Below are 10,817 nucleotides of genomic sequence, written 5' to 3'. Positions count from 1 at the left end.
TCAGAAGTGGCAGAAAAAGAGAATTGTTGTACGTCCTCCTTTACACACAGAATCTACGGCAGCCAAACTCATAGAAACAGTGTAGAATGATGGTTACCAGGGGCTAGGGGTAGAGAAAACAAGGAGATTATTGCTCAGAGGGGACAGATTTGCACCTCTGAGTTGAGTAAGTTCTTTTTATTTATTTAATCTTTTGTTTGAGAGAGGGAGTGCGTGAGAGGGAGTGGGGGAGAGGGGCAGAGGGAGAGAGAGAACCTTAAGTAGGCTCCATGCCCGACGTGGACCTCGACTAGGGGCTCGATCCCATGACCCTGAGATCCTGACCTGAGCCACCCAGGTGCCCCGGAGGTGAAGGAGCTCTAGGGCCTGGAACATAAAGCATGGCGACCGTAATTAACAAGGCTTGAGAGTTGTGAAGAGAATAAATCTGAAATATTATCACCCTCCCCATCCTCACCCCCAACCACAACCCACAGAGCGGTAATTGTGACAGGGGATGAGAGCATTAACCAACCTTATTGTGGCAATCACTTTGCTATCTATCCAATTATCACAGTTTATGCCTTAAACTCACATACATGACAATAATATCTCAATAAACCTGGAAGAAGAAGAAAAAAAAGCAAGTGTTCAATAGCACTAGCCATAAGGAAAATGGAAATTAAAACTACGACCTGACTGTACTTCATACCTACTAGAACGGCTCAAACGTAAACTAGGTCTCTAATAGCAAATGCCGGCAAGGTTGTTGGGCGACCAGAACCCTCTCATACATCACTGCAGGGAATGGAAAACGATACGATTACACCGAACAACTGTTTGGCGGTTTCTCATAAAGTTAAGCACAGACCCTCCCACGTTTTAGGGATTCACCCAACAGGAATGAAAACGGTCCTCCACCAAAATACTTGTGCAAGACCGTTCATAGCCACTTGAGTGAAAACAGTCAAAAGTGGAAACAACCCGACTGTCTGTGAACAGAAATATGGACAAATTATGGCATATTCCTACAATGGGATAGTACAGAGAAAGGAAAAATGTTTACCTACAAAACATGGATACATTGCAGCAATATTTTGCTGAGGGACCGATCCTTTCAAAAGAGTACAGCCTGGGGGTACCTGGGTGGCTCAGTCGGTTGAGCGTCCGACTTCGGCTCGGGTCATGATCTCGCGGTCCGTGAGTTCGAGCCCCGCGTCGGGCTCTGTGCTGACAGCTCGGAGCCTGGAGCCCGCTTCAGATTCTGTGTCTCCCCCTCTCTCTGCCCTCCCCTGCTCATGCTCTGTCTCTGTCTCAAAAATAAATTAAAAAAAATTAAAAAACAAACAAAAACAAAGAGTACAGACTGTATGATTGCATTTATAGGAGATGTTAAAACAAAAAAAAAGAAAAGCAAATCAAATTTATGGTGAGGGAAATCAGAGTTTGAGGGAGGGCGATCACACAGGTTATCAAATTTGTCAAAATTAATTGAGGCGCAAACTTAAAATCAGTGCGCTTTATTGTATGGAAATTATACCTCACTAAACAAAAAAACAGGAAACCTTATGTACTTTACAATTCTGTCAGACACCAGCAGCATACTCTTGGGGTTCAGGGTTTTGTAATTTGATTTGCCTATGAGAAGCACCTGGGATTTTGTACACATCCAATCCTCTGACTCATCACCAAATATCGAGAACCCCTGATCCGCTATAGAAACCATTCCTATATTGACTGGGAAGTTGCTACTGTAGTACTTCGATTTTAAATTATTTTTAGTGTTTTCATTTATTTTTTTTTTAATTTTTTTTAACGTTTTATTTATTTTTGAGACAGAGAGAGACAGAGCATGAACGGGGGAGGGGCAGAGAGAGAGGGAGACACAGAATCGGAAGCAGGCTCCAGGCTCTGAGCCATCAGCCCAGAGCCCGACGCGGGGCTCGAACTCACGGACCGCGAGATTGTGACCTGAGCTGAAGTCGGCCGCTTAACCGACTGAGCCACCCAGGCGCCCCAGTGTTTTCATTTATTTTGAGAGAGAGAGAAAGAAAGAGAGGAGGGGAGGGGCAGAAAGAGAGGGAAAGAGAGAATCCCAAACAGGCTCCGAACGTCAGCACAGAGCCCGATTTGGGGCGGGGGGGGTGGTTCGAACTCACGAATGGTGAGGTCATGACCCGAGCCGAAACCAAGAGTCAGACGCTTAACCGACTGAGCCACCCAGGCGCCCCAGTAAGAGCTGAATTTTCACAGCATCTTCTAGTACAGAAATCCATCCCTGTCCCCAGATGAACCAGGCCATGCTTGCTCAGAATTATGAATTGCTCATACATGGGCCACAGTATTAACAATTATGCCAGAAATTCTAGAAACAGATTTCACCTACCATGAAAGTGTCAAAAGAGGACTTCCATTTACGATTTTATTTTTCTTCTAACTGCACATGGTGGGTAGGGAACCTACAGAAACCAAAAATCCCTGCTACGGAATTACCAATGGTTCCGTTAATCTAGCCCCCTCCTCAGATCCTGTATACAAGTTTGTAGCACACCTTTCATTGGCAGGCTTGTTCCTCCGAAGACACAATGGAATGTTCTACAAGGATATATGGTCCAGGGCTAGACATTAGCAACAGAATCTTAAATGGAGAGAAATTTTCTTTAACAGTTACTTATTTTAATTTTTTAATGTTTATTTTTGATAGGACACAGAGGGGAGAGGAAGACACAGAATCCGAAGCAGGCTCCGGGCTCCGAGCCATCAGCACAAAGCCCGACGCGGCGCTTGAACCCACAGACCGAGAGATCATGACCTGAGCTGACAATAAGAGTCAGACCCTTATTTGAGCCACCCAGGCGCCCCATAGAGAGAAATTTTTAAAAAAATAGAAGGGCGAGGGAGCGGGGGTGGCGCCTGGGTGGCTCAGTCGGTTAAGCGTCCAACTTGGGCTCAGGTCACCGTCTCACAGTTCGTGGGTTCGAGCCCTGCTTCGGCCTCTGTGCTGACAGCCCAGAGCCCGGAGCCTGCTTCGGCTTCTGTGTCTCCCTCTCTCTCTGTGCCCCGCCCCCGCTCGCACTCTGTCTTTCTCTCAAGAAATAAACATGCAAAAAAAATTTTTTTTTTACCCAGAACCGGCCCCAGAGAACAGGAAAAAGACCACCACTGGAAGAGGAAATAGAAGCAAAAGGAAATTAGTTTACAATTTAGGTATAAAACAAATCTTATTTACAGGAGTGAAGCCAATCTAGTAATTTTTTGTATTTATTTATAACACTAATAATCTAATTGGATATTAATCAATATAATATCAACATTTAAAATAGGATATAAGAGGGGCGCCTGGGTGGCACAGTCGGTTAAGCGTCCGACTTCAGCCAGGTCATGATCTCGCGGTCCGTGAGTTCGAGCCCCGCGTCGGGCTCTGGGCTGATGGCTCAGAGCCTGGAGCCTGTTTCCAATTCTGTGTCTCCCTCTCTCTCTGCTCCTCCCCCGTTCATGCTCTGTCTCTCGCTGTCCCAAAAAAAGTAAATAAACGTTGAAAAAAAAAAAAATTAAAAAAAAAAATGTCTCGACGCGAACACTGCAGCCCTGTCCTCGGTTCTGGGTTAAAGCAGTGCCCCACGTATACCTTCTGCCTTCACTTCCCCCTTCCAGGAACGATCGGCCATTTGAAGAAGAGTGACAGCGCATTTTTATGGGAGATCAAGATTTCAGGCAATGCATTTGGGGGGTGGGTTTAGGGTGGCTGTCTCCTTCTGTGAATTGAATTCTCAGACGTGCACTTAAGCTTGGGATACCGAGCGGTCCGGTGGTGAACGTGTAACTTGAGGGAAGAACCATGTGTGCAGACAAATGGCACAGAGCGACTCAAAAAAACCCCAAAAACCAAAAAACGACATTGTTTGGAAATCCTAGGGGCCCGGGTGCTTACATTTGTAGGTTCTAGTCAGAAGCGTCCCATGGAAAGACCAGACTTGTTCGTGGTCAGATGATAAACAGCTGCGCCCTTTAAGTCACCTAAAGTGAGTTTTTGCCTGGAGAGGAGAGCAAGCTAATTGGCTTCTCTGGTGGTGGTGTTACTCAAAAGAAAAAACAGGCTGGTCTAGGAGCAAATCTCCCTCGCGCATCTATGTATATATTCTAGATGAAGTCCCACGGAAGTCAACAATATTCCATATCAAGTCAAAAAGCCAACACAGGTCAACAATAACGCAAACGCTCCCGGAAGCTGAGCAAAGGCATCAGAAAAGCCACAAAAGGTTACGTCCCCGTGGCCGATAGGCACACGTGAAAACACCCACATCATCATGACGCATCGTTATGGTCTCCCACACCCAAAGAAACTCCAGAAGGGTCGCCACGTCTAAAGGGCTCTCGACGAGACAGACAGAGGGCTAGGGGTAACTCTGAAGGGCGACACTGTGGGGACCCGGGAAGAAATTCCTTGCTAGCACAGGGGTGGCTGGTCGGGGAGATCCTGGCCAGCGAGCACGCCACGGTTCAGGCAGAGAGCTCTCTCACCTGGCAAGCAGGCTGGGGAGGAAATCGTGGCCTGAAGGGACCCACGCGAACTGGTGTACCTGGTAGGGCCGGAGGAAACGCTCGGCTGGTATTCTGCCGAGGCCAGGGTGGGCCCTCTGTGGATGGGCGCCCAGGAAGCGCTGCGGGGGCCGGGAAACCTCCTAGCACATCACACGGCCGGCCGAGGGAAGAAGTTTTCGGACGGGTGTGGCACTCACCTTGTGCTGGTCTACGCGATCCCACCGGGCTGAGATGAACAAGGCCCATCGGGTGAGGAGTGTGGTTACGTACGCAGATCCGACGTGCCACTCGGATCCCACTTCGGTGAAAGGCGTGTTGCCCCAGCTGCTGGGCGTGCTGTTTGAAGACAGCCTTTAGCTGCAGCTGGCCTAAAGCTAGCGGCCTCAGCCCAGGCCACACCCCTTCCCAGGTGGCCCAAGTCCAAGGTAGGATTGATTCATGGAGCATATACGAGCCCAGCTGACCTGGCCACATTTGCAACAATTATTAAGGCTTATTCTTGCTCTCGAGCTGCTCGTAGGATCTTCCTTGGGGGTGCATCATACCTCGACTCCTCCCTGTGCCCAGCCCTGCTTCCTTCCTTCCCCGTCCACAAGTGTTACTGCTAATAACACTTTCTAGCGAATAGCCTACCCACTAAGCTCAACCGGGTCCTGAGGAACGCTTCCCAAGGGAGCCACGCTAAGGCTTGAATAAGCACATGGCGAGGATAGAATCGATCAAAAATATCCTAGACGTGAGCCATCCGTTAGGCCTGAGAATGGTCCTGTTAAGTAAACGATGGAATACGCAAGTATGGAACTCAGAGAAGAGGCACAGAATGGAGACGGAAATTTGGAAATTCAAAATGTGTGGAGTCCCCTCCCCCCCCCAAAGGAATGATGAGTGACCCCTGGGAAGCCGGCAAAGGGGAGCTCACCTCAACAAGCACCCAGACAGGAAATGATCTGAAATTTCCCTCCCTACCCAAAGACACCAGGTCAGCACCAGCAAGAAAGATCCAGATCCTGCCACACTAAGCTATGGCCCTGAATGCCCCTCTTCGTCTGCCACGGACAGGGAGCATCCCACCACACGGAGCACCTGCTCAGGAAGCTGTCTTTATCCCGGGGGGCCAGACGTAGCTCCCCCAACTAGAGGCACCAGCTGGCTCAGCTTGGAACAGCTCGTTCCGTGCCCGCAAAACACCACCAGCCAAAACCAGTGAGAACTTGGGGCCCCTGGGTGGCTCAGTTAGTTAAACGTGCGACTCTTGGTTGTGGCTCAGGTCAGGATCTCAGGGTTTCGTGAGTTCAAGCCCCGCGTCGGGCTCGGTGGTGACAGCTCGGAGCCCGGAGCCTGCTTCGGATTCTGTGTCTCCCTCTCTCTCTCTCTGCCCCTCCCCCACTCGTGCACGTGCGCGCTCTCTCTCTCTCTCTCTCTCTCTGTCTGTCTCTCAAAATAAATAAACCTAAAAATTTATCTTAAATAAATAGATCAACAGAACACATAAATAAACATGGAGCTCAGAAAGTGCAAGGTGGGGACAGAAATGGTGTATAAATGGGGGTTAACACCAGTGACTTGATGAGATCACCTAGAAAAGTAGTATTTGCACAGCTTGCAGGAACAATACCTTTGAAAAAGTAAGAAGACTGGGATCTGGGGGACGTCTGGGTGGCTCAGCCGATTAAGCATCCAACTCTTATTTTCGGCTCAGGTCGTGACCTCATGGTTCTCGAGATCAAGGCCCGCATCGGACACTGTCAGCGCCGAGCCTGCTTGGGATTCTCTCCCCTGTCTCTCTGCCCCTCCCCCTGTTCACGCCCACTCTTTCTCTTTCAAAATAAGTCCATAAACATTACAAAAAAGAAGAAGAAGAAGAAGAAGAAGAAGAAGAAGAAGAAGAAGAAGGAGGCTGGGATCTAGAACCCTCCTGGAGAAGTTTGTCCTTTATATGGAGGAAGACCATTCTTCGTTCTAAAAAATACTGATGTGGATTGGAGGGGAAGCTTTGGCAGTGGGAGAATGAGAGCATGCCATCTGGTAGTTTCTATATTCTAAAGTCCATCAGAGGTGATGACTTTGGCGTCAGAGAGGTCTTTGCTAAATCCCGATTCGCCCACTCCCTCACTCCGTGACTTGCGTGACCTGGACCCTGTGACCTCTGTGACCTGGTCCCCTACCACTCTTGCCTGCCTTCCTGCACTCCAGCCACACTGACCCAAAAGGCAAACTCACCCACGTACTCCTGCCTCAGATCTTCAAACCTTCTGTTCTTTTCTCTTGGGAAGCTCTTTGAACAGATAGACGTACGGCTTGTGTTCTGACAACAAAGGGCTACAGACTTGCTCAGATGAAGACTGCTATTTGATGCCGATATTCCACATGCAAGAATGGGAGTGGGCAGAATCGCCCAATCTATAGGTGGACAGCAATTACACTTTCAGTTCTTTGGGGCCTCGAAGTTACAAATATGTCCTAAAATGGGGCGCCTGGCTGGCTCAGTCGGTAGAGCGTGCGACCTTTGATCTCAGGGTCGTGAGTTCAAGCCCCGCGTTGGGCACAGAGCTTACTTCAACAACAACAACAACAACAACAACAACAAATATGTCATAAAATACAGAACACATCTACAGACCTAGGCTAGTCACTTGAGCAAGCTCTCCGAGGTTTCTCTGCGAAAGCCGTCTTCCTCTATGGTGAGTGGTCCTTTATTCCAGTAATTGCTTTTTGTCCCGTTCTTGTGACGTGGGTAGCTCGGGACAAAGGGGAACTTTGGGTGGAGGTATCTTGTGGCGCTGAGAGTGACCTGAGATGGTAATTTCTTCTGGCAGATTCATCCCCCATCATCTCCTTAGGGACTCCGCAAAAATGCCACTTTATCGGCGGTCTCCCCTAATTCCCCTTTCTAAAAACAGCTCCTACTCTCTATCCCCCTTACACGATCTTTTTTTTTTTTTGTATTTTTTTTTTTCCTTAGCACTGATCATCACCTGCAAATATCCATTTCTTTGGTCTTGATCCACATTCCTTCGCTAGAATATAGGCGCCGCAAGAGAAGCCATTTTGTTAAGTTGTTTTCTTCCCCGGCACCTAGAGCAGTGCCTAGCACACGGTCAGTGCTCAGTTCATATTTGCTGAATGTATGAATGTATGAAGGAGTGAAGGAATCCTAAGTCACAGCTCACTCTTTCATGAAATGAAGTTAATAGCATCTACCCATATACATGTCTGAAGAACTAAATAAAACTAAATAAAACTAAATAAAAAAAAATCCAGGTACAAGGCCTACCGCTGTATCGGATACACACAAGCATGTATGTATATATATAAGCATGTATATGTATATATATACATATGTGTATATATATGTGTATATATGTGTATACATATACACATATGTATATATGTGTGTATATACATGTATGTATATATATGTGTGCATATATATGTATGTATATATATGTGTGTGTGTATATACGTATGTATATGTGTGTGTATATATACGTATGTATATATGTGTGTGTGTATATATGTATGCATATATACATACGCATATATGTGTATATACATATGTATATATACGTGTGTATATACGCATGTATATATACATGCATGTACACACGCATGTATATACATGTATGCGTGTACACACATGTATATACATGTATACATACGTATATATACATACGTGCATATATATACATACGTATATATACATATACATACGTATATATACATATACATACGTATATATACATATACATACTTATATATACATATACATATATATATGTATATATATACAAGTGCCACCAGGGCATTGGAATCAGACATGAAATCGCTTTCCCTGGGGAGCACCTGGTGGGTCAGTTAGTTGAGCGTCCAACTCTGGATTTTGGTTCAGTCGTGATCCCAGGGTTGTGGGATCGAGCCCTGCGTCGGGCTCAATGCTGAGCATGGAACCTGCTTAAGAGTCTCCCTCTGCCCCTCCGCTTCACTCGTGTGTGCGCGCTCTCTCTCTCTTAAAAAAAACAAAAGAATGTGTTTCTCTGGGTCACCAGGCTATGGTGTCCGAACCATCAATCACGCTGCAGAAAGCCCAATCCATCAAAGGAGGCTTTCAAAGCACACCTAGATTGCTGAATAAGGCATAGTCATTTTTGGGCGCTTTACTGATTCTGATGGGCCAAGTAATGACTGATGAAGTGCTATCTGTTATTGTTTGAGTGAATGTAGGTCAGCACTTCACGTCCACGCTCCGCTCTCCCTGGCGCATTTGCTGTTGGGTGCATCGGACTAAAACATGTTTTTGTATGTCCTGAAACCATGTCTGACTTCATAATGGCAAGGCAGTAGGAATCAAGGAGACTTACAGTATTTAGTGGGTCACCGCTTGATTCCTAGACCCCACTCCCCAGCCCCCCCCAAAAGAGTCAAGTATACCAGCGTGCTTTACTTCTTTTTCACGTGTTTTTTTTTAAGTTTATTTATTTTGAGAGAGAGAGAGAGAGACACCACAAGCCGGGGAGGGGCAGAGAGAGAGGGAGAGACAGAATCGCAAGCAGGTTCCGTGCTGCCAGCTGGGGAGCCTGACATGGGGCTTGAACTCATGAACCATGAGATCATGACCGGAGCTGAAACTAGAGTCCTTCGCTTAACTGACTGAGCTACCCCGATGCCCCTACGTCTTTTTTTTTTTTTTCATGTGCCCATACTTTAGCTCAAGTTGTCCTTAAACCTAATTATACTTCATAAATGTGGAGTTTGCTTAAAAGTTGGACTCCAGGGCCCATTCTGTACTTAGTTCAATCTGAGACTGATTTTGAATATTCTCCCCAAATAATTTCTTTTAAGTTTATTTATTTATGTTCAGAGAGAGAGAGGAAGAGAGCACAGCTGGGCAGGGGGCAGAGAGAGAGGGAGGAGAGAGAGAATCCCAAGCAGGCGCCACACTGTCCGCGCAGAACCAGATGCAGGGCTGGAAGTCGCGAACTATGAGATCATGACCTGAGCCGAAATCAAGAGTCGGACGCTTGACCGACTGGGCCACCCAGGCGCCCCTCTCCCCAAATAAATTTTTACCAAACTCTTCAGGTGATTCAGATGATAACTCAAGTATCAGAAACATTAAACTGCTATAGTGCAATGGTGTCTCTTTCTAGAGTATTTTTCCATCTCTGTATTTTGAAGTCTTGCTCAAACCTCAAGGAACAGTTCAAATTCAACATGGTGCCTTTCTTGATGGGAAATCTCCCATGGTGACAGAAACGAGGGGCATCATTCCCAAGGTACAGGAGGGCACTGGTATCTGACATCCAGGACAAGGGTGGAGGACATGCTCATATTTCCCACTAGACTTTGTGCGCTTGGGTCAGAACAAAAGTAACCCACAACAGGCCTGTGATTCCAACCACCTAGCAACGTTATTTTGGGGGGAAGACTGGAAGCCACTTCATAAATTGGAACTCATGTTTAAAAGGAGTAAATAGAGAGGGGCGCCTGGGTGGCTCAGTCGTTTGGGTGTCCGACTTCAGCTCAGGTCATGATCTCGCGGTCCGTGAGTTCGAGCCCCGCGTCGGGCTCTGGGCTGACGGCTCAGAGCCTGGAGCCTGCTTTGGATTCTGTGTCTCCCTCTCTCTCTGACCCTCCCCCGTTCATGCTCTGTCTCTCTCTGTCTGAAAACTAAATAAACATTAAAAAAAAATTTTTTTTTAAAAGGAGTAAATAGTGGCAAATAGACTGCTACATGAGTGCAATAAATGTTGGGGTGGGGGCTAAAACACTGAAGGGGACTTACCTATGGTTGCATAACAGGAGAGCAGAAAAATGTTGGGACGGAGGGGAGATAAACACTGTCTTCCCATTATCTTAGGCCAGCGCTTTCCGACGTGTAGTCCCTGGATCACCTGTAGTCCCTGAGCACCATGGTTAAGTCCCAGATCTACTAAATTAGATCCTTCGGGGGTGAGACCTAAGAACCTGTAGCTTAAGAAATTTCCAGGCGTTGGGGCGCCTGGGCGGCTCAGTCCGTTGAGCGCCCGACTTCGCTCAGGTCACGATCTCACAGCTCATGGGTTCGAGCCCCGCGTCGGGCTCCGGGCTGACAGCTCGGAGCCTGGAACCTGCTTCGGATTCTGTGTCTCCCTCTCTCTCTGCCCCTCCCCCACTCACGCCCTGTCTCTCTCTGTCTCAGAAATAAACATTAAAAAAAAAAAATTTAAAGACTCAGATGCTCAACTGAGTGAGCCACCCAGGCGCCCCTATACAGCATTCTTCAATTCATAAATACCTCTTACCATCCATGCTTGATT

At 47.2% G+C, this 10,817-nt stretch overlaps 1 non-coding gene across 1 annotated transcript; it reads left to right on the top strand.

Annotated features, from left to right (window-relative positions):
• Positions 1-6,993: 6,993 nt before the first annotated feature.
• On the top strand, positions 6,994-7,066 carry TRNAK-UUU (transfer RNA lysine (anticodon UUU)). Its single transcript has one exon. It is a non-coding gene; the product is annotated as a tRNA-Lys (tRNA).
• The last annotated feature ends 3,751 nt before the right edge of the window (positions 7,067-10,817 follow it).

The sequence above is a fragment of the Prionailurus viverrinus genome, chromosome X, assembly GCF_022837055.1.
Source record: "Prionailurus viverrinus isolate Anna chromosome X, UM_Priviv_1.0, whole genome shotgun sequence".
Lineage (NCBI taxonomy): Eukaryota > Metazoa > Chordata > Mammalia > Carnivora > Felidae > Prionailurus > Prionailurus viverrinus.
The sequence above is the reverse complement of the archived record's forward strand: the minus strand, read 5'-3'. Positions and strand labels throughout refer to the sequence as shown.